At 45.9% G+C, this 22,192-nt stretch overlaps 1 protein-coding gene and 1 long non-coding RNA gene across 7 annotated transcripts in view; one reads left to right on the plus strand and one right to left on the minus strand.

Annotated features, from left to right (window-relative positions):
- TSPYL5 (TSPY like 5) overlaps positions 1-22,192 on the plus strand; it is a 55,603-nt gene that overhangs the window by 9,126 nt on the left and 24,285 nt on the right. The gene's annotated exons all lie outside the window — the stretch shown is intronic.
- LOC147571972 (uncharacterized) lies at positions 1,972-7,455 on the minus strand. Its single transcript, XR_015247044.1, has 2 exons — positions 6,559-7,455; positions 1,972-2,280 (listed from the first exon to the last, which is right to left on the minus strand). It is a non-coding gene; the product is annotated as an uncharacterized LOC147571972 (long non-coding RNA).

A 22,192-nucleotide genomic window follows, 5' to 3' on the forward strand; every position in this document is an offset into this window, starting at 1 on the left:
GGTTAAGCGTCCAACTTCAGCTCAGGTCATGATCTCACAGCTCGTGAGTTCAAGCCCCGCGTCGGGCTCTGTACTGACAGCTCAGAGCCTGGAGCCCATTTTGTCTTCTGTGTCTCCTTCTCTCTCTACCCCTCCCCCACTTGTGCTCTGTTTCTTTCACAAAAGTAAATAAACATTAAAAAAAAAAAAAAAAAAAGGATTTTCTGCTGCATAAACATAAGACCATTATCAGGCTACAGAATACAGTTCCCAAATACCATCTAGTATTGAGTCCATTTTAGTCCATATTTGGACTTTTCCATTGTTCCCAAGATTATTTTACAGTATTAGTTTTAATTTTTTTTTTTTCAACGTTTATTTATTTTGGGGACAGAGAGAGACAGAGCATGAACGGGGGAGGGGCAGAGAGAGAGGGAGACACAGAATCGGAAACAGGCTCCAGGCTCTGAGCCATCAGCCCAGAGCCTGATGCGGGGCTCGAACTCACAGACCGCGAGATCGTGACCTGGCTGAAGTCGGATGCTTAACCGACTGCGCCACCCAGGCGCCCCTACAGTATTAGTTTTAAAATCAAGATTAAATAATGCTCAGTCATTCATCTAGCTATCTCTTCAGTCTTTTTAAAACAAAAATAATTGCCTCACTTTTCCCCCCCATGATATTGACTGAAGATGTTAGGCCAGTTGTCTTCTAGGATGTCCCAAATTCTGGATTTGTCTGATGGCTTATTCCTGGTGTAATTTAACTTTTCCCTCTGTCTCCTGTATTTCTTGTAAAGTGAGGGATGCAGATGAAATGCCTTTGGCAAGAATACTACGTAGACAAAGTGGTGTACCTCATAATACATCACTTCCAAAGGCACAGTGACAGGTGTCCAACTGTTGTGCTGTTGGTTTGATCTATCAGTTAAGATGGCGATCACAATTAGTAGGTAATCTCTGAGATTACTGTGAGGATATTGTTTCATCCCAAGGTTTTATCAGCCATTGATGACATTTGGCCAAATCCGTTATTTCACTGTGGGATACAAAACAGTGACTTTCTGAACTTGGCATTTCCTTTACATATGCTATCTGGTATTTTCCTAAGGAACACCCAGCCCTTATCATCTAGTGGTGAACTATACTTCCTTGTGAAAGGCAGTATAAATGTCTAATTTGTTCCTTGTATTACCTATTTTTGGAATCAGAAGTAAGTGTAAATAATTGCTTCTAATGGCCTCAAATAAGGGTGTGTTATTCTTTTCTCTTTACTATCACTGTGGACTTGTGGGTTTTTATTTATTTCATGTTTTATGATCAATTGCAACCATTTTTCTTTTGGCTACTCAGTTGATCTTCATTTTGCTCCTAACTTAAAAAAAATTTTTTTTTCTCTAATTGAGAGAGAGAGAGAGAGAGAGAGAGAGAGACAGAGACAGAGTGCAAGCAGGGGAGAGGCAGAGAGAGAAGAGACACCGAATCCAAAGCAGGCTCCAGGTGCCAAGCTGTCCACATAGAGCCTTATGTGGGGCTTGAACTCACGAACTGTGAGATCATGACCTAAGCTGAAGTCAGACACTTAACCAACTGAGCCACCCAGGTGCCCCACTCCTAACTTTTTATCAGACTCCTCCTTGACCCTGATTTTCTCCCATTGCCCCCATGTGCTGTGCTGCAGCCAGTGTGACTCACTTCTCTGGATGCCCACTGGGTTCTCTGGATGCCCACTGTGCTCTTTCACACCCTGAACATTTGCATGAGCTGTTAGCATAGGAAGAAAGCCCTTGCAGCCCTTCTCAAATATGGCTCAGATACTGTTGTACGGGGGCCATACTTTTTGATCTGAATTTTTCCCTCCCTTCTCTTTATTTCCACAATATTTTGTCCACACTTCAATTTATAGAACCTAACTAACATAGTGACATGTTCTTGTCTGTTTACCAGAGACTGTGAGATTCTTGAGGCCACAGAATAATAATAACAAACAATATGTCTTAATCATTTTTTATTCTCATAGCTCAGAGGCTTACACATAGTAGGTTCTCATTAAGCAACTGAACAAATGAATGATCCCTAAAGATTCCTTAAGGCATCAGTGACAAACTACAGAGAGGCTAGAAGTGCCCAGAAACAGAGGTTGGGAATAGTTTCAAGTGAAGGAGAAGCATGAGTGAATACAAACGGGTTAAAGGATGATGGGGGAAGGAAGCTATCATTGGTACAACCTCAGGCAAAAAACTTAGTGGTACCAAATCACTCTTGCAGCATATTGGAAATCAAGTAGGAAAACGGAAGTGACCTGGAAAGCTAAAGAATAATGTCGGAAAGGTACCCTGCATGGTGTGCTGTAGTAATACTCCACGCGAATATATAATCAAAAACAAGAAAAAGCTGATATGATTCTCCCAATGACTTTTTTTCTCTCTTTATATATGCATACGTATACATAGTGTGAGCTCTCTCCTAAGAGGTCCCTTGAATTTAAAGGACTTCAAAAAATTGGCTTAGAACAAGATTTAGAAAAATCTCTAAAAGAGTGGTATCACCAAAAATCACCAAGCTAGACAAGTTAAGCCTGCAGAATGGAGCCCAGTGAGGTATCTAGCAGAAGGTTAGCTTAAGCCTCAATAGGAAATAGCCTAAATTCCAGGATTGTTGGGAAAAAATGGTCATCGAAGCCCACTGCTGCTCTGCCTGGTGCTGTGGGACCAGACACTTTATAAGAAAATTCAGAACACTTAGGGGGAGAAAGGTACAAGACAAGACCTTTGAAACCCAGGAACGTTCTGGACGTTATGATCGTGAAACAGACTGTTCCCCAGGAACTGAGGTTGTAGGACCTTGATGTGCCATCAAGAGAGCACTTCATCTCCTGCCCGGAGGATCCATCTTTCTGTCAGTGCCACTCTGGCTGGGAGAACATTTATTCACGCAACTAGCATTGATGTGAGGGACACTGAGCTCTTACATGTTTACACATCATTCTCTCAGCAAGAGGTCTTATCTGATTCCCTGATAAAATGGCATTCCCATGCCCACTGCTCACTCTGTATTCATTCTCAGTTCCCTCTCCTTCATAGGATTTATCACAATTTGTGACTATCGTTTTGTCTTTGAGTTTGTTTCTTCCTCTGTACTATTTGCTCTTAAGTACCTTCATTCATTGTTGAATCCCTTAAATCCCAAGTGCATGCACACCGACAAATATTTTGGTCTGGTGGAAGTGTTAGTCTTATGAGCCATGACCTATTAAAATGGCAGACTGAATGGGCCATCTCTTGGAGTTGTCCCATGGCAGGAGAAGCTTTCTCTTCCTAAGTGTGCTTTGAGATTTGGAGAATCCATTTTGTTGAGCACATGCCACATGCTGGGCACAGTGCTAAGCACATTTAAACACATCATTGTAACAATTCTATTATTATCCTTATTTTCCAGATGAGATAAAAGAGCCCAAGAGAGTTTAGGTAACTCATTCAATGTTTCATAAATTGTAATTCCTGGAGCTGGGAGTGGAAAGTCTCAATCACTATTCTGCCCTGCCTCTCAGTCTAGGGTATGCAGTTTGAATTGTTGAGTTAGACTAACATTGTCCCCTGCCTTCAGAAGGGAGGGAGGAGGAAGTGTGGCTGAAGATAGGCTTCCAGCTCTTTAGAGGATAGCTATCACTGTGCTCACTCACCAGGAAGTGGGAATACATGTGCATGTTTGTGTGTGTGCATGTGTATGTGTGTATGGGGGCGGGGGCACATCTTGATATGTGCCCAGAGAGGGAATGAGAATGGCCAACAAGCCAGCTTTGGAATACAGCCTACAGACCTGTAGACTGCATGCTGCTTGTCCACAGGCCCACAGTGCCTGGAGGCTGCCAGGGCATGTGTGCCCACTCGGATCACTGCCCACTGAGCAGTTGAGTCCACATTTTAAAGACTCCCAGCTGTGGGTAGCTTGTGGGCAACAGACTCCCATGGCCTGAAGCAGCTCAGAAGGAGTAGGCCTCTGTTGAGGCCCTGAGCAGATGGTGTGACAGAGAGGCTGAATCACAGAAGGCACCAGGCTCAACAAAAGGCCATCGCAACTACTAAATGAGGGGATTTGTTTGTGTAGAGGCAACTTAGATAGGCCTGTGGGTCAGAAGCTGTTCTTTGAGCTTCAGCCTCCCACACAGACAGCTGTCCCTATCTCTGCTCTTGTCTCCAAATAAGAAAGATGGTGAAAAATCATTCTTTCTTGACATTCCATAGGGACATTTTCCTATTCCCCCAAAACTCACTGAACATTCTGCTCTACACAGGGAGCATGTGGAGGGAAAGAAAGCAAAGCAGTTGACATTTGTTGAGCACCTCCTCCATGCTAGACTGTGACATGTGAAATTTTCACCATCTTTTGTTTAGGTTTGTTTTCTTAATAATGAGCTTATGAAGCCTCCATTGTTATGTACGTTTTCCAGTTAATAATACTGACACTCTACTCTGCAAGTTAAGAAACTTGCTCAGGGTTTCTCAGCCAGAATTCTGACTGATGGAGTGCCTTTGGCTCCAAAACTTTCCATTTTCCCATAGTTTTCCCTCCTAGAAGAAGAAGGGAGACACAGCTACTCCAAATTTTAATGAGAGTGATATGGATTAATTAGAATGCTTTCAGCTGTAACAGAAACCCTATCTAATGGGGACCGAGAATAAGGGCAGTTATTATTGCCATAATAAGGAATTTGGAAGCAAGTGGTCCCATGGTTGGTTTAGCTGTCCGGTTATTTTCTTAAGTCTCCAAACTCTTTCCATCTTTCTAGCCCTTCTAACATCCGTGGCATACACTTAGCAAGGACTTTGGGTCTTCAAATCTGTCTCTTGGTGCCAAGATGGCTGCTTCAGTGCCAGGCATCACATTCTCAGAGACAGTGTCCAACATAGGAAAGTAACAAAGTGGGCAAAGAGGGGCTTCTCCTGCACAACACTCTCTTTTACCAGGGGACAAAATATTTCCTTTACATCTTATTGACCAGACATGAGTCATATATATGTATATGCCAAGACATTACTGCCATGAGTTGCTCACATTAACCAGGACTAGTTCCCCAAGTCTGGGCCACATTACCCGAAAGGAAGAAGGGAGCATGGCTGTGGGATATGCACTTGCCACATGATAGTAAAGTCACGGCTCCTCAGGCTGTCTAACTGCCAGAGGCAGAGCAGAGTACTTGGGAGAACTGAAGACATTCACTATTTGTTCATGGATTTAGACTGCTTGTTTTGTTCCCTTTCTGATTTCAGGCATTTGTTAGGCGCCACAGTGGGTTGAAAGAACTATAGGATACAGGCTTGCATGTACTTTATGGGGGAGGAGTTAAATAAGGGGAACAGTTAAATGAGAGCATGAAACAAAAATTTCACAAAGCCAGCATATGATCGAATGGTCTCTGGGTCAAAGGGCAATTGAGCAGATTCTTCTTGAAAGTATTTTGTGAGTTTCTTTGTTATACTCATGATTGGATGGAAGCATTTCAACTCTTTTCAACCAGAGGGAATTGTTTTTATATCCTCTGCTGGTTTTTGTTATTTCCTTCCAAAGAAAATGCATAAAATTTTCAATGATTTGAGGATATTCTGGGCCAAGGAAATTATTTTTAGGTGTTAAATACAATATTGCTGACCACCCAGAGAAAATATTTGGTGCTTCGGCAAGAGATCCGAACCATCCATAAACTTATGTATGAGTACTGGTAGCTTTACGACGTATGGGTGACATTTTATGATTTTTTTTTCTTTTGCGGTGGGGCGGGAGGGTTCCCTGTGGAGCTAAGCAGTATTCAAATTAAGCATGAACATTCATTTCAACTGTTACATTAGAGGCATTTGAATAATGCTTAGCAAAATGGCACAGCAGCCAAAACTTTAATTTGGCCTCTGATTAAAGGCAATCTTCTCAATCTGGCCTCAGTTCCTAGAGTAATCCTTTGAACAGATTAAACACAAACACATACTTTGCTGATAATTGTGTGTTGATTCTATAATAAATTGGTTAGGAGTAGTTGTTATCATTTGAAACCCCAGATCCCCAAATGGTAACTCAGAATATGAGTTCTCATTCCTCCAGAGCCTCAGCTGGACAACTTTCCCCATGGCCCAGGCATTTTGCTAAGGTCACCATTTGGGAGACACCACCCCCCTGCCTTTTTTATTTTTGGACTTTTGTTTTAGGATCTACCTCGAGAAGCTTACCTTGATTTTTCCAGCCTCTCCTTGGTTGGGGTTTGGGAGAGAGAAGGGAGGATCACGCCCAGCATGGCATTTTGCAGGCTCCCTTTTCTGGGACTGTCCTAATGAGTATGGGCTATAAGTGTGCTGCTACCTCACCCCACCCAGTTGGGTATTTTAAATGCTCCTCCGCCCTAGTTGAGCTGAAGCCATGGTGATCCACGCCAATCTAAAAAGAGACGGTTTTGCCAAACAGTCATCTATGGGTACTTCTCTGCCTCTGAGCACTCCAGAAGCTTCTGGGCCAATGAGCAATCACAGAAAATGTCGTGGCTAAAAAACAAAACAAAACAAAAGACATGATGCAGATTGCAGAACATGCTTACCTCATAGCTGCCTTCAGGTCTACATTTGAAGCCATGGCCTTCAAAACCAAAACTGGAACTCTAGTGGAACCAAGAAAGAAGAGTAGGTATGGGCTATGGTCCAACCAAGGCTGGAGAGAGTCACTGGCTTTGGGTTCTTGGTGACGATGTCAAATGTTTCAGAACGGTTAACTGGTAAATGTTGACCAAAGTTAGGTGTGGGACCTGGAGAGTTGGGAGAAAGGTATGCAATGGGAGGTTGGAGGGTAGAGTAGTTAAGACTTGGATTCAGGCGTATGTGGGCTCATACTCAAACTCTGACAGTCAGTAGTTAGGGTGTGCCAACTTGGCAGGGTGTTTAGCTCCTTTAAGCTCCAGCTTTTCTTTTTTTAATCTATAAAATAGAGACAAACGTTCTGAGTTAGGTGGTGGCCATAATAAATAAGAATTAAAAAAATGTTAACAGAATTAACAGAATTAAAATTAACAGAATTTTAAAAATGTTTTAGCATGTACAACTGAAAAGTCCAGGAGCAGTCTGGGCTTCGGGTAGGGCTTGATCCAGGGACTCAAACAATGTCTTTCTTCACCTCTCAGCTTTTCTTCCCTCTGTACTAACTTCATTCTCAGGCAGGTTTTTCCCTCTGAGTGGCAAGCTGGCTGCTTGATTCTCTAGATCCACAAATATCACCCTTTCAGCAGCAACCCTAATGAAGAGAAAAGGTATTTCTTCCCTTTCAGTTCTTCCCTCCTCCTCCTCCTCCTCTTTTTCCTCAAAAAAACAAAACAAAACAAAACAAAAGGCCTGAGATTGCCTCTTCTGGTTCATTTAGGTCATCATGTACACTTGAACCACTTCCTACGAACTAGGTTACTGCCCAGCCCTCGAGCCTGGAATGGGGTCAGTCCCACCCAAACTATAAGGGCTGACAATAAGGAACAGATGACTTTTTTTTCCAGATGCAAATAAATTGTGGTGCCAGTACCAGAGAAAGGGGGTTGGATGCTGGGCAGGCAAAACCAGTAGATCCCCGCTGAATGGCAGTCCATTCCCAGGTCATCCTTGTTAATAAGGAAGTGGGAAGGGCAGAAATAAAAGACCTTATTTATGAGGATCAAGTGCCAACCACTCCCCACCTTGCCTTTCTTCACAGTGTCATAGTCTTTATACTATAGAAATTTGGTCACAGCTTGATTGTGACATATGACCCACATTGCTTTAAGCTCTCAAGGCAGTAAGCCTTGTTACTATTCTCTCAGGGTTTTGGTAATTCTCCTCTGTATTTTCTGATGTGTCTCTTGGCTACGGATAATCCAGACAGCGATTGCTGACCATGGGCATGTGAGGCTTGGAAGTCTAAAGAAGTGAGGCCAGCAGCTACGACTGACATACAAAGAGGGCTCCTTCAGGGGGCAGAAGTAGGGGGCCTTCACCTGAGGCCGTTGGAAGCCAGATGACACTGGCTAGTATGTCAGAGAATTGAGGGATGGGATTACGGGATTTCCTGGGAACCCCTTGACTTTCCATATACCTCAGAGTGGTTTGGGAGTTTTTACTCCTCCTTCCTAGGCTAGGGGTCTGCCCTTCATTCTTCCTCTTGGCTCCTATTCCAGGGCTTACATTTCTGTAACTCCCTCTTCTCTACACAGTGGTCTGTTCCATTGGGGATGAGCCACACAGGTGACCCCTTGTTAATGTGGGTGGCAGAGGGACACACAGGCGGGTGGGTGTCTTCCAACACCAGACGGTGCCAGTTAAGGGATGCATGTAAGACTGGTCACACAGGCAAAGCTCCTGAGGCTCACACAGATGGCAGGATTTACTCTGGGACAAAGAGCAGAACAGAGTTAGAATGAGCTTATAACAACATGGAAAAGAGTGTTCACGAGAAATGTTGTGCACAAACTTACTACGAGAACGTCAGTCAGAGAAAGAGATGAGCTCTACTCAGTGGCACTAATGGATTCCGCGTACTTCCCTTTGGGCCGGGCTGTGGTGAGAGAATGAAGAGAATTTTATTTTATTTATTTTTTAACGTTTACTTATTTTTGAGAGAGAGAACACGCGTGCGCGTTCGAGCAGGGGAGGGGTGGTTGTGGGGGAACAGAGGATCCAAATCAGACTCTGCACTCATAGCAGAGAGCCAGATGTGGGGTTCAAACTCAGGAACCACAAGATCATGACCTGAGCTGAAGTCAGATGCCTAACAGACTGTGTTAGGCACAGGCACCCAAGTTTTAGATGAATTGCTCAAAATGTGAAACTAAGAGAAAAGGAGGCAGGACATAGAAGGGGTAGAGGCTAATTAGGTGGTGGTAGGTGAGTGTCTAGATTACTTTGCCCAGGAGTTGGCGGAGTTAGGCCTGGGAGCCAAGTGAGGGAGACACTTCCTCCTTTAGCAATCAGGAGGAGAGTGGAGGAGATGCTCAGCCTTGGGCCAGAGTGAGAAGCAGGAAGCAGGCAAGCTTTGTTCTGAGGATGCGGGTTTAGGGTAGAGGGAGCAGAGACCACCCAGAAAGGGGAGGCTTTCCTGTCCTAAGGCAGGGGACTCAGGAGGCTGCATGGATATCTCCTTCCAACGCCTGTTTCTTTCATCTGTGCTTGAACTTCACTCTGTACTTGAGCCAGCTGTATGAGGACAGGCGTGGGAAGACAGGGTGATGAAGTGATAGAGAGGATGTGGGGCCAGCGAGGGAAGCCCGAGCCTCAGGATTGGCCTTCAGCAGAGCAATCTCTTCCTCCTTATGCTGGGGAGGTGGTTGCTAGGTGTGGATTGGAGAACAATTAACCCTATCACAGGAGGAGCCCTGGAGGTCCCTGTAGCCCTCTGGGGAGGGGTGGGGGTGGGGGCGCAGATGCTCAGCCTGCCTGCAGCTAGCGCAGGGTTTGTGTCCTGTTTTCCTGCCCTGCCTGAGGGCCAATGTGAGGTCACCTCCCACCCTCCGCCTCTGCCCATACACACGGTTCTAAATCTTGAGGCGCGCCAGGTTCCAGCCCAGCCTAAAGGAACTATTTGTTCTCTTGAGCTGTATTCTGATCTCCATAGCACAGAAGAAAAAAAGTCCAAAATAAAATGTAAAACCTATTTTCAACAATTAGGGGTTTTGTTTTGGTTATTTTTGGAAGGGTATGTATTGGGGGGGAAGGTGGGAAGGAGGAATTCTTTCTTCATCCCTGCAGAATCTAAATCAATGAAAATTAAAAACTGGCTCCCAAGATGACACTGAAAAGTCTTAGCCCAGGATAAACTCTGAAAGCTACATTTTCAGCCCGAAAAATGAGGACTTTCTAACAGAAATGTTGGCAGCTCCGAGCTCTGCAGCCTGGCCCTGGGCAGTCTTGGGACGGTGTTTATTTGAAGAGAGGACACAGCCAGAGCAGCCCCTCTTGGAGACTGTGGTCCTGGCAGTTGCAGGGCCGTCCCTGTCTCCTGTGTGTGAGCCCCTCTGTTCCGTGGAGCCCTCACTCTCAGCTCCACTGCTAGAGGGCTCTCACTGCAGATCGATCAGTCCTGGGCATCTGCCATGACCTCCCTTTGCCTTTGAAAGAAGGTGCTGCCGCTTTCCACCTGCCTCCTTTAGGGGGATTTTCTTTCTGCCTGCATCAGGAGGGCGCACAGCTGTGGACAGGAAGGGCCAGGGGCCCACTGGAGGTTGCAATGAAAGGTGAAACCACAGGACGCACCATGGGACCTGTCTGCTGGACCCCACGCCTCCTACGCCAGCCGCGGTCTTCTGCGGGCTGGCGGCTAGCTCAGCCCCTCAGTTGTGCGTGGATCTGGAGGGAAAGCCACGCTTGGCTGAGAGTGGCAGAGGGTGTGTGGGACGAGGCAGGGTGGTAGTGGGGAGTGGGGACGGGGACAGGGACAGTAGGGGTACTGCCTGGGAGCACTGGCTTTGCAACTAGACAGAAGTGGATTTGAACCTTGGTGCCAAGACTTACTGGCTGTGTGACAGCAGCCTGACTTCTCTGAGGTCCAATTTCTTGATGTTTAATACAGCGATAATAATGTTTACGGCAAAGTCTCAGGACCCCCCCCCCCCCAAATCATACACAGTGATTTTGAAATTGATGCCTTAGACCCAGACCATAGGCCATGGTTTGTGAAAATCTAAGTCCTCCTCCAGAAGCCGGCTTATTATGATCTGTGGACTCCTCTGCCCCAGCTTTGGGCCAGGACCACAGCCTCTTTGCCCCTGTATCAGCCCACACTTAAAACGCAGGGGCTTTCAGCACTTCCCACAAAAATCCACTCTTAGCAAGCACTCTGCAAGTCTGGTATACTTTACAGTTGATCTGGGGACACTGAACAGGCAGCTTCTGGTCTTCTTTCTAGTTCTTTCTCTTCACGTTTCCACTCTTGTCCTCCAAGATTGCCCAGAGTTTGAAATTCTTCTCCTCTATTTGCAGATTTGTCTGTGCCCACTCCCTGCTCCCCATATTACAAACCCAAACTTTAAGATTGTTCAACAGATTTCGCCAGATCTCAATGTCTTTGAAAGCAGTGGAGTAGCAAACAACAAATCTACCCTGAGAGACTGCCTATATCATAGCATTTTCATGAGTTGTAAATAAGGTGAGGTAAAACTACTACCACAGTGACTAGCACTTAGTTATCTTTATCTACCTTTTTGGGAGAAAGTTGGGGGTTAGCGTATCTGAGAATCCAAGAAAGGATCCTCACACATTTGTGAAACAAAGAGCAAATGTTGAGGTCCACATATCCTGCTTTGTTTTCACAGAGATTTCCCCTTCTTCATCTCCTTCTCCGTCTTCTTCTCCTCCTCCTTCTTTTTCTTTCTTTTTCTTCTTTTTAATGTTTATTTATCTATTTTGAGTGCGACAGGGGGACAGCGCAAATGGGGGAGGCACAGAGACAGAGGGAGAGAGAGAGAATCCCAAGCAGGCTCCACACTGCTAGTGCAGAGCCTGATGTGGGGGTTGAACCCACGAAGCTGTGAGATCATGACCTGAGCTGAAACCAAGAGTCAGATGTGCAACTGACTGAGCCACCCAGGTGTCCCTGTTTTCACAGGTATTTCTATGTCTCATTGACACTCAAGGAACTCTGTGGGGAGGCAGGACAGCCTTTATCATACCTTTTACACAGAAAGAGTGCCTTCCCCAGATTCACTAACTGGGAAGTGACCCTTGTAGAACTGAAACCCCACAGGGGTTGGGACTGCTGGTGTTGCCTCAATATCTCTTTTCCTTGTTTGCCAAAATTGCCCCTTCAGTCATTAGCTGTAGAATGTGGTCCCAGAAGAAAAGCACCACTTCTCTACATCCCTTGCAGATAGATGTGATCGTGTGACGCAAGTTGTTCCTCGGGACCCAGAAACCTTCCTTAAAGTCAGTCAGTGCCTCCTCTTTACCCCCTTTGTCCTTACCCCTTCCTCCATCCTGCCTTCTGTCACATGGATGTGGCCTGTGTCCCAGGGATGATGGAGCTGTGAGCTGGAAGGAGCCTGGGCTCCCCAAGAGCCTGTGGAGTCCCCATACTACCGGTCCTGGACTGGTTTCCTCAGCATTTTTATGTGTGAAAAGACGCTGTTTAAGCCACCAGTACTTTGGGTCCCTGTTTCTCACAGCTGAACCCTCTCCTGTCTGAGGCAGTAGATTTCCCGGCTCCAGGCACAGCACGGGGCCATGGGTTTCCTGGGAAGATGGTGGGAGGGGTGGGGGGCAGTGTGCGCTGATGAGAGGATGCTGAAGCAAGGACTCCAAGCATTCTGGGAAGCATTCTGACTGTGCTGTGCTCTGCCCTTTGCCTGCCTTCCAGAGTTTGTGAGGAAGTTTATGAGGAAGCAGACAGCCTGTCATCTCCAGGAAGCGCTGGCTCCTGGGCCAGAGTGTGAGGTTTGTCTTGAGTGCCCCCCTGTCCGCCATCTCTTCTGGCCCTCTTTCCCCCGCCTCCGCACACTGTGGTGCTGGTCTGGCACCCCCCACCCCCACCCCTACGCAGTAGCTACTACTACCGCAGGCTCCCTGTCTCCTTGCTTCTATCAAAACCCGCTTTCAGGAAAGGGTCTCCATGCCTGTCATTCCCACAGTGGTCAGAACCACAGCCTGCGAACCCTATGAAAGAGATGTCACGCTTCTGCGGGATACAGAGGTATTCCAGGACAACTTTCCTGCTGTGTCTACACCACTTACCATACAGAGAGTGAATCACACACCCTGTAGTGACATGGGCCTCCTGCCCAGAGGGGTAGAGATTACAAGGCAGTAGGACTCGGTGCAGGGAGCCTGGGCTTTGGCACCCGCTTTGGCGGTCCTGAGTTTTCAGGTTCTGGATGTTGGGGGCCGAGAAGCCTCAGGTTCTTTGCAGCAGGTGGAGTTTCTGGAAGCAGACATGGAGATGGAGTTTGGGCTCCAAAATGTTTATTGGGGATCAACACGTGTGACATGGAAGGGGAGGGAATAGAATCGGCCAGGGGAGAAGGTGATCTGCACCCCTTCCCTGGGGAGTTTGGAGGAAATGCAGTATACGCAGCCGGTCAGAGCTGTCCTATCATGGGCTGAAGGGCCTGGACCTTTGTGTCCCTGCCACTATCAGCTGCATGTGGGCTGCCCGGAAAGGAAAGAGCATGCCCTTGGGTGAAGCAACCCTCTACAGCAAGGCACGCCCGGAAGGGGCTGGCAGCTGGAGGCAACATGCCCATCCCGGAGCAGGGTCTGGGCAGTCATCTCCTCCTCCACCGCATTCTCCAAGATGGAGATGATGAGTACCAACCTCACAGGGGTTAAGTTAGATAACGTGTGTGCAGATCCTTTGTAAACTGACAGAGGCTATCTCTATGGGCACGAGGGTAAGTCGTCAAATTGACCTGGCCCTTTAGGATGGACTCCCTGGGCAGTTCAGGACTGGGAAATCCGGAGCCCTCCAAGTTGAACACTGTGAAGCCCATCCTTTCATTGAGGGTCCGCTGCTCCTGCACTCAGCTGTTCCACATTAAGTGGCAGTTTGGGTTCAGAGATGAAGAAAGCGGAGTTTCATTCCACGTGGTGATCTCTGAATATATTTAAGGCTTGCTCCTCCCCCGTTCTAAAGCCATGCATAAAAAGGCCCAACTTTTCTGAGTCTGAGTCTGATTCAGTCAGGGTCTAAGAGACATTTCAGGCCCGAGTCTACCAGAGTTGGGGTCCAAGATTAGAAGGAAGCCTGTGGAGGATGGTCTCGGTGTGACCCTCAAGGAACCATGCCTCCCGGTGCTGGCTTGCTCGCATAGTCCCCTCCCACATTGGCTCTGGGCCCGGCCCTGGGGCTTGTTTTGGCAAATGGGACATCAGCAGATGTAAAGCGGGCAAGAGGCTGGGTAACTGCTTGAGCCCCAGGAGTTGCTGAGGTTTGGACTGTACTCCTTGAGGAAGAAAGCCCGGTTGGAAGGAGAGGCCCCGCCCTTCCAGGCAGCTCTCCTGCTGAGCAGAGCCCAGGTGAAGCCAGCGGAGCCCCCCAGCTGTCCCACAGAATCATGAGAAATCATAAATTGCTATTATTATACATTTTTCGAATTGACGTTAAAGGCACTGAACATAAAATTAACCATTTTAAAGCGGACAATTCCATGGCATTTAGTGTATTCACAATGTTGTGCAACCGCCACCCCTTTCTAGTTCTGAAACATTTTCATCACCCCCAAAAGCAAACCCTGTACCATTAAGCAGGTTGTCACCCCCCACCCTCACCCCCGCCATGCCTCTAGCTCCTGGCAACCACCAATCTGCTTTATGTCTCTATGGAGACAGACCTTTTGTGGCTGGCTTCTTTCATTATCATAATGCATTCATCTGTGTTGTGGCAGGTATCAGTTCTTCATTTCATTTTGTACTCAAACTGTTGTAAGTGAATGTTCACAGCAGCACTATTCGTAATAGACCAAAGGTGAAAACAGCCCAAATGTCTATCAGCAAATGAATGGATAAATAAAGTACGGTGTATACATACAACAGAATAGAATTCAGCCAGAGTTATTGTTATTTTAAGCCTTTAGGTTTGGGGATAGTAATAGATAACTGATAGAATTTTTAAGGTGATCGGGGTAATGACAAGAGCCATCAGTTCTTACTAGGCTCTAGCGCCTTGCACTACGTGAAGCAATTTGCATGCATTATGCCCTGATTTTCACGGGGACCCTTGGCTCAGGTACTACTATCGACCCCATTTCACAAATGGGAAACCACCAGTGGGAAACTAACCCCCTGGGAAAACTGAGAGTTGAAATAATTTGCCCAGTTTAACCCAGATGATTTGATTCCAGAGCTCATGTTTCATCCACTCATTGTACACAATCCAGCCCTAAACCATAGGCCTCCTCTGCTAGAGGGAGGGGCATGAGCCCCCAACAGACTGTGGCTTTGCTAGGAGAGTAATACCACTCTCTGTTCTCTATACAGTTCCTAAGGAATATCCCTGGGAGAAATGATCGACAGAAATTAAAGCAGATAGTGTTGGGGCGCCTGGGTGGCTCAGTCGGTTGGGCGTCCGACTTCGGCTCAGGCCATGATCTCGTGGTCTGTGAGTTCGAGCCCTGCGTCGGGCTCTGTGCTGACGGCTCAGAGCCTGGAGCCTGTTTCAGATTCTGTGTCTCCCTCTCTCTCTGACCTTCCCCCATTCGTGCTCTGTCTCTCTCTGTCTCAAAAATGAATAAACGTTAAAAAAAAAATAAAAAAAAAATAAAGCAGATAGTGTTTAAAATCTGTACAATGTAAAATTCTAATCTGTGGAGCCTGATTTAGGAACAATTGAACTTTGTAGAAAAATGTCTATACAGTCAATGTTCCGGGGCAGAAGTTACAATCTTCGTATTTGATATAAACAAAGCACACTGGTCAATAGTCAAAGTTGTATTGTACAATTTGCATGGGAAAGAATTAATCCCAGTGAAAATAACTTCCATGAAATACAATGCCAATAAAAGTGGAAAGAATTGTAAAGGATTTAACTGGGCTGTTTAAAAAGATTGATCAAGAAATTAAAGGAATTAATGGAATTTGTTTAAAAAAGTACTTTCAGTACAAAAATGTATCCGTGATGATATAACTGTGGCTTAAGTGGTAGTGCTCTTAGGAGTCGAAATATCCTCCGGACAGAACAGTTTTCTGAGTCAAAACATCTTATTATCATTCTATTTTTGAGTATAGTTGGCACACAATGTTAAAACATTTTTTACCTTTCTTAATGGTTCTTTGAAGAGTGTAAAATGCTGTCAAGGTGTGAATGTAGGTCACTCTGGAACGCCAAGACAGATTTCTAGGGCCCTTTGGAAAATAAGTGCATTGGGATTTATTCAGGCCCCCAGAAAGAAAAGAAAAAGCCGCAAGTCTCTGTGGTGTGGTCATCTCAGGTAATCATGGAACCTAGCACCGCAGAAATATGAATCCAACAGCAATTCCCACCTAGTAGCCACGATCTAGGAGCAGGAGTTACTTGGGTTCACTAGAAAGAGATTTGGGGTTGGCTGGGGTAATGCGGGGATGTGGGGAAGAAGTATAGGAGTTCCTATATCTAGGCCTACAAGCTTTTCAGGTTTTGTGAAAATATTTATCAGCTGTAGATTACAAGTAATCTTGCAGCCATTCAGAGGGCATTGGTGGGAATTTGAGTAAAGTCTTCATCCTCCTGAAAGTTAAAATTATTAAATGAAGAAATGTGTGTAAAATATAACATTAGGTCATCTAATAATGGGTTACGCATAGTATAGTTCTCGTATAGTTATAATAAGTAGGATGTTTGGATCATAAACATAATTTATTCTTCACACATTCAAATTTATGAAAATTAAACATCCTTTCAAAAATGTATAGCAAATGATATATTATAAATAACAATATTATATATATAGACAATATATGTGACTCACTTTCTCCCCCTCTCTCTTTATCTATCTGTCCTTGAAAGCTGTGGGTATGTTTTAATATATTTCATGTGATGTAGGGGTAGCCTAGGGCTTACAAAGGTCTTCATACACGAGAGGGGTGGGGCATGACTTGAAGGTGAGGTAAGGGTTGTTAGCCTGTTAACAAAATTGAGTGAGGTTTGGAGCCAGTGACCTTGTAAATTAGGCCAAGAGCTCGATTTTTCTTGAGGCTGCTGTGGCCTAGGAAACAAGAATTGTATACAGTATTATTAGAATCTGAGCAGAAAAAATACTGAGCACACAGGTAACAAATAGATCTAGGTTTTAAGACTAAAAATGCAGGTTGTGGGTCAGTGATTTACTAGGTGCCAAGTGGGGTTAAAAATAAAACCCCCAAAGCACTGCCTGGGGCCGTGATGTGAATGGAGCCCTTTAGAGTTATACAATATGGCAGCCCTGACACATCCCTTGGATTCACAGAAACGTGGAGAGCAGGTTCGAACCATAGAGATTGTTCATCCTGCATTCCATTAAATGGGATCCTAGTCAAGAGATAATGGATGAGTAGTCATCACAAGGAAAAAGAGAAAGATGTTCTTTGGAGCGAGGAAAGCCCCAGGCTGAGTCCTAAATAACCCACCACCTGTAATTCCTTCCTTGCAGGACTGGGGTCTAGAGCCTTGGGGATGACATAGCTCTCTCTCTCTCTCTCTCTCTCTCTCTCTCTTTGTTCCTAGAGAAGCTGAACAGGTCTGGGCAGCTGGCCATAGGCTAAGCAGACAGATTGAAGTGCAGGGAGCACTAATTTGTTAGGAATCCCTGAAGTCCCTACTGTCACTGGCCATTACTTATGTCCTAGAATCTTTCTTTACAGGGGACCTCTCATTCACGAACACATCCATAACCTTAATGCCTTTGTTTTTTAAGGGGAGACAGCATAAGTCAAGGGTTATTGCAGTAGATCCTTGCTCTGTGAGCACCACACATCGTCACCGTTCATCCTGCCAAATGCCGGCAGGGTGGCCTCCGTGGAGAAAACAATTAATGAGTGCAACCTTACTTTTGGAGAGAACTTGAAAGCTCTCCTGATTCCCAGCCTTAGTGCTGATTCCTTGACACAGGAATCTCTCCTTTTGATGCTTTAGAAATCAAATGGATAATGGAAACACTTTCCTGGTGGATGTTGAGAAATGGATCCTTCACAAACACCACCTATCCCAGGTTGAAGGGAAGCTTGGATGCAGTGCATTTGGCCAGTGTGTTCTTACAAGTAATCTTGCAGCCATTCATAGAACATTGATGGGAATTTGAATAAAAGGTCTTCATCATCTTTATTTTTGGATGAGGTGACCATTCCTGCCCAATCTAACCTTTCCCACCCTTCTGCCTCTGTTCCTCCTGATTTAGAAACCTACAATTTCAGGTCTGATAAGAACATAAAATTGACTTATCTTACCCCTTATTTATTTTTCCCCTGGGAGAATAAGGCCCAGAAGGATGAACAAAATTGCCAATAGTTGTTCAGCTTAGCATCGAGCTGTAGCAAAGCTGGGTCCCTTGAAGGCAGGGCCATTCCCAAAAGGGCTTAGGATTTGTGTCCCTTATTTTTCACCTAGTGGAACTGGACGAAGACCCTTTGATGACACACCCCGATGAACCCCAGACTCCTATGTGGAAATGCGGGAATGAGCTCTATACTATCCTCATGGATACAGACTGACTAGGACCAAGCTCCAGCAGACACATACGCCTTGCTTTGTGGACCAAACATGATGCTGAAATTTGTATATAACAATTTTGGGGTTTAACAACTACATTTTATGAGCACAAAGACAGCTGGCAGGTTTAAGGAAATATAAAGGGGTCCCTGTGTAAAGTAAGTTAGTGTCTCTTTCCTTTTTTTTTTAAGTTAGTGTTTCTTTTAAAAAAAAAAATTTTTTTTTTAAACGTTTATTTTATTTTTGAGACAGAGACAGAGCATGAACGGGGGAGGGGCAGAGAGAGAGGGAGACACAGAATCGGAAGCAGGCTCCAGGCTCTGAGCCATCAGCCCAGAGCCTGACATGGGGCTCGAACTCACAGACCGTGAGATTGTGACCTGAGCTGAAGTCAGACGCTTAACCGACTGAGCCACCCAGGCACCCCTAAGTTAGTGTTTCTTAACTTGCCTTTATGATACATCTAGATTTTCACAATGCATAAGAATCCCTGCATTAATATTGTCGGAGATCTGAATCAAGTAACCTCTCTGTGTCTTTGTTTTTTCACCAGTAACATAATACTGATGTTCCTCAGCACCCCTGACAGGACAACTTTTAACTTGCTAGGGTCTCAGGGAGATATTGGTCATGTTGCCGAGTCCCAATATTGCCAGCAGTTTCCATTCTGCCCACAGCCTTGCGCTGAGGCTGACTGGAATGCTCCTATTGTGAAGCAGTGAGGCTGGATTAGAGTGTGTGAGAGGGCCTGGCTAGTAATTCTCATGTTAGAGAAACTACTCAAGTTAAAAGAAGCCCAAACAGAGGATGTGACAATCCAATTACACTCAGTTTGTGTAACGAGCACCTATTGTATACCAGGGCTATACTGTGCTCAGGGAATGGGGAACTCAGTGGCCAGTCCTTGCCCTCACGTGGTGGGGATGGGGGAGCAAGGGCCCCACAGGGAGGGCCCCTGTTAGAGCCCTGCCTGGAGCCCATAAAGAGGAACTCTCCACCTTCTGACTCAGTTTGGTCCATTGAGGGCAGAACCTTTTCCACCCATGTATTTTTGTTGCGTTGAGGCGGTCCCAGCAGAGTTAGTCAAACATACCTCGAAGAGTGGGGAGGAAAGAGACACAGAGAAGAGAGGGGTGGGGAGTCACAGTGACTTGAAGCTGGAATTTTGTCACACTGACATCAACATCCTTCTTTGAGGAGTTCTGATCAAGCTTTCACTTTGCAGAGAAACTTCTCCCCAGCTTTCCTCCAGCACTTGAAGCTGCAAGTTCTGAAGGTGAGCTCGGGCCCTCACACCCCTCCCTCGGGCTCCCACAATGCCAGTAACCATGATGAATTGCACCTGGCCATGGCAACAGTCTAAGTTTTTAGAAAAGCCAATCTGGAACACTCACCATGCTTAATAAGGAGCACTGACAGATAAGCAGCCTTCAGGATGCCATTTCCAAAAACCCATCTCTAACGAGGCATAGCTAACAAAATGTGTATGGTGATTATTTATTCCAGCAGCCTGTCCCAAGGTGCTGGAATCAGTTGCATGTGAAATTTGCTTTGACAAACCATCCCTGATTTTGTAAGCCTTCCACTGGGCTCCAGACAGAGGAGCTTCCACTATTGACTGAAGCTTCTGGTAAACTCTTCCTGCAAATGGCAGAATATAGATTGAAGCCATTGTCAGGTCATCAGTCACACACCATTTCCTGGGACTGAGATCAGAGAAACAAAACATTGAAAAGTGAGAAGTCTAGGGGCTGGGAGATACAGGGCCAAATACTGTTGCTTCCCTAGGAAGAAGCCAGTTGCTGCTTCTATGGGAGACCAAGAAAGGGCGATATGTGGGGAGATGTAGAAATCCAGGAGGTAGTGGGTGTGATTCCAGGGTTTCAGAGAACCCTGTCAGATCAGGGCTTTATCTCCCAGCACGTGACCCGGTTTCCCCAGTTTCAACATGTAGGAAATCATACCTGCCCTGGAAATTCTGAAATCTCAGGCTGCTTGCAATTTATCTGACTTTATCTGTTGTGTTTAGAAAACCACATGTTGGTTGGGACTTAATGGGTTCAGGTTCATAGCATGTCAAAAAATCTGACACAAAATGCATGGCACAAAAATGTGTCAACATTTTTCCAGGAAAGAGCGCCTGGGGCAAGTGGGTAGTTCACTTTAATTCAGGATAGTAAATTTTTTCTTAAAAGATCTCATAACTATCATATAATCTGTATCTGTAGGATTAGGGCCAGCTGCTAGAAACAGACAACAGAATGAAAGTGACTTCAGTAACATAGAAGTTTATTTTCTCTCATATAAAATAAGTCCGGATACCTAGAATAAGTTCAGAGCTCAACTATAGGTCTCCAGCTCCATGGCCCAAGATGGCTTCTGGAGCACCAGCCATCATGTCTGTGTTCTAAGTAGGAGAAGAAGGAAAGGGCAAGGGAAAAAAGAATGCTTCCTGATGGGATCCATTTTATTTAAAGGAGCCCCACACAATGACTTCATCTACTTCTATTGGCCATCCTTAGTTGCGAGGGGAATTGAACTATCTATTATGTTAGCTGGGCACATTGCTGCTTAGAATATATTGGACAGGCAACAGTTAGGCTCTGCTGTGTCATCTTTTAAGGGCAGCCTCTGAAGCTTAGGTGAAAAGAATATTGCCTTATCACCTAGACATAACCACATTTGAATGCTGGCTCCGTTGCCTTTTAGCTGTGTGACAATGAGTAATTCATTTTGATTTTCTGGATCTGTTTCTTTAGCCGTACAAATGAAGATACTAATCCTACCAGATGGGTCTGTTATAAGAAGTGGATGAGACAGATCATGTAAAGTGCTCAGCACCGTGCCTGACATTTGAACAGTAGGAGTTCGATAAATGTTAGTGCCCTTTTTCTTTCTTGTACGTTGAATGTAACATTTACCTGCATAGAGGCTTTGACCACCAGCTCCTTGGCTTGGGCCCGTAGAGCAGATTCCCTGGCAGAATGCCTAAGAGGGTGGCACTCGTATTTTTATTATGAGAACCATGGTGGCAACAGCAACAGTAAGAGTGGGCGTTCATCCCTAGCCCTCTCTGCACCGGGCACTGTGCCAAATGTTTTACAAAAATCATATCGTGTAACCCCCACTGTGTCAGACCCCCCTTTGTCCTCTGCCGAGATCTTTGGGTCTCTTACCAGAGTGATACTGCCCGCGGTTTACACCTGGGACTCTCATCAGATGTTGTCTAAGGGCTCCTGGGGACACTTCGCTCACAATGCAGAGTGCCCAAGTGCCTAGAATTTACCTTCCTTCGTGACCCTCAGCCCCTGGGCAACCAGTGCAGGTACGTGAAAGCCCAGCTTCCTTGTGAGCAGGACAAACTGATGTACAACATCCTCCCAAGTGCCTGGGAGGATCAGGCTGGGAAACCATCTCTGGCTTCGACTTTCCTCTGTCCCCATCTGCTTCTACTTTCTTAAGTGGGAACGTGTCCTAAATAAGTCACCTGTACATGAAGCCTCCTCTCAGTTTCCGCTTCTGGGGAGTCTGACTGAAGATCCACCCCAAACCCCATGAGGCAGACCTATTAGTGAACCCTTTCCCGTTTTACAGAAGGGAAAATAGATGTTTAGACGGGTCAAGGAATTTGCCTGAGGTCACACAACCAGTAAGGTGGTAGAATTGTGATTTGAACCCAGGTCTTCCCAGCAGCACCCTGACATCTTACCTTCCAGCTGCGTATCTTCTCCGCACGGTGACCCAGAACCTGCAGGGACAGAGTACCAAGGATTCGGGCACGTTGAATATCTCAGCCAACTTGCTGGTAAGGTGGGGGGTTATTTCCAAAGGATTTTGATGACAACAGCTAAGTTAAATTCTCGGTGAAGGGTCGTCGAGGGTGTCCTGAAACCCCGACTCTTCTGATTGAGGTTTGACCCTCTTCAGCCAGGGGAGGGAGCAGTGGAGCTCCTGGAGAGGACGCGGTTTGCATCCGCCTGGCCAGCCAGAGTAGCCGCATCCAGCCTGGCCGTCTGCGGGGTGCAGAGGCCGTGGCATTCGTGCCTCTCAGCCAGTCCTTGTCACATCCTCTCTCA

Source organism: Puma concolor, chromosome F2 (assembly GCF_028749965.1).
Source record: "Puma concolor isolate L17-30 chromosome F2, mPumCon1.1.hap2, whole genome shotgun sequence".
In the NCBI taxonomy this organism is placed as follows: domain Eukaryota; kingdom Metazoa; phylum Chordata; class Mammalia; order Carnivora; family Felidae; genus Puma; species Puma concolor.